Genomic DNA, 2,509 nt, shown 5'->3' with positions numbered 1-2,509 from the left:
ATGTAGTACTTGTATATCTAGTATATATCTATTTTCTAAATACTTTGTTTAAACAAACAACACCATCGTTTTTTATGCAATATAAATCACACAAAAATATTATTTATTACGCTACTACTTACAGTACGGGGAATCTGGTTTGAAGGGCCGAATGCGTTGCTGCATTTCAGAAGTGCTATAATGCCAAAATGGTAATGTCCTCGGTGTTTCATGTTTGGCCCTCGTCTGTACATGATAGTACGTGTACTAAGTAATATTTATCATACGAAATACACAAACAAAAAAATATCATTGTTTTGTGTAAATACTTTATCAGTTTTAGAAATAATTGTTTAAACGCTTACATGTTAAGTAAAAAAATCGTTTTAAACCTCAATAGCTACATATGTTACGTTGTTAAGATAATACAACTAATAAAAATAACATATACGTTCCGACTAAAATTGTGCTATGACACTATAGCCGGTTATCAACTTGGTAGTTTCATTATACCTCATAGATACACAAAAATATATAAGTTTATATATTCTTACGAGTTATAGAACTCGTATCTAAGGCTCATTTATGTGCTTGTACTCAAAGGTTAATCAGTTGTTTAAAACAAGTATTGTACTCTTCAATGTGTACGCTTATCAAATATACTTGTCAATTACATGTTTATCCGTATCTGCGGTTGTTAAGTTCAACCTTGGCAGATAACTTTATCCGTATATATGTATGTCTGTTTATGACAAAAATATATTGGTTTATACGTTTATACAAGTTATAGAACTTGTATCTTAGGCTCATACATGTGCTGGTGTACACTATACTAAGTTTTGTCAAATGTTTAAACAAGTATCGTACACTTTATGTGTATGCTTATCAAATGTATTTGTTGTTTATCCATATCTGCGATTGTTAAGTTCAACCTTGGCAGATAACTGTATCTGTATATCCGTATCTACGGTTATGAAGTACAACCTTGGTAGAAAACTTTATTCGTTACCCGTACAACCATGGATTTGGTTGCTTTCAAACACAATTTTAAGTATGGAATTACTTATGGAACATAACGTTTTGGCTTCAAAGATTCATTACAAACACAGTTTTACGTATGGGTTTACTTATACAAACTATACATTTTGGCTTTTAAAGACTCATTGCAAACACTGTTTAACTATTGTTATACATACAAAGATAATACTTTTTAGACTTACTAAAAGTATTACTGCGTTAGCAGAAAACTTGTGACACTCACCAACCTTTGTGCTGACTTTCAAACTTACATGTATTCTTAGCTGATCATCAGACAGGCTTTTAGGAGGAAGATTAGTCTTGGATTGCAGACGACCTAGCTAGCTTGTTCCTGTTATTTGCTTATCTGTTAAAGGAAACTACTGTACCATTATTATCTGTAAGAACCCTGTATTCAAACTTACTGATGGAATACAAATGCTATTTTGTTTATCTTTTTACTTGTGCTATATATTCAGTTTATCTGTGATCCATGAACTTAGCCCCGCTTCCGGCGTGTTCCGCCTTGGCCGGGGGTGTGACAGAATGGTATCAGAGCCAAATTGGCTATAGAGAACTTGTATCCTCGAAAGAGGAATACAACTATAGCATACTAGCTTCTAATAAAAGTATTATTAATAATAACACTACTTCTCGACTACTTACGTCGTTTGATGTCCGGCCATCGTCTGTGCTCGTTAGTCGGGAAGAACAAACAAAAATTAATAATACTACAAACCCCACCAACCAAACTATATAAGAGTTTATATATACTCTGAACCGCGATGAGAACAGTTAATAAAATTTTAACATCCCTTCAACTAAAACTACCAACTCAACCCTTTAGGCCAGACGCCTCAATTAGGGTTAATACCGTACATAAGTCATACCATAAATAAATCTGGAATGCGCACCTATGTTATTTATGGTCAGGCCGGTACACAACCAACCCTGAGCAAGGAGTCTGACAGACTATAACGGTTGAAGGTTTTAGAGATTGTAGGATGCTCTCCAGATTTGCTACAACAACCTAGTACCTTAGAATCTATACATACATTTTAAAACACTTAGAATTCATTAGCAATTAAGGTCCCTTGTCTATCATTTAGAAATCTAGAGGATTTCTAAACCAATCACCTTCTCCGTATCATTTGGAAGTCTAAAGGATTTCTTAGTCAATCCTTTTTTCTTATAATTTGTAGGATTTCACAAGCAAACTATATCATAAAATGCATCCCATGCATACTTGTTAGGACTTTATAGTATTAACACAACTTAACATGTCCGTTTTAAACATATTAGGAGATGGCCCCACGAAAGCAACTAGGAGTTCGTCTACCGCCAACTCCCCGAGGCAACCCGAGGAGAACCCCACCAGTAACTCAAACATTAGTGGAAACTCCAAACCAGGGAGGAGACCCAGAAGTAACAAATGTAAACCAAACATTCCAAATGAATTCCACCATGATGCAGAACATGCTCGCACAAGGAATTGCTACGGCTTTGGCAGCAT

Source organism: Lactuca serriola, chromosome 2 (genome assembly GCF_051521515.1).
Source record: "Lactuca serriola cultivar US96UC23 chromosome 2, Lser_US96UC23_V15, whole genome shotgun sequence".
NCBI classification, from domain to species: domain Eukaryota; kingdom Viridiplantae; phylum Streptophyta; class Magnoliopsida; order Asterales; family Asteraceae; genus Lactuca; species Lactuca serriola.
The sequence above is the reverse complement of the archived record's forward strand: the minus strand, read 5'-3'. Positions refer to the sequence as shown.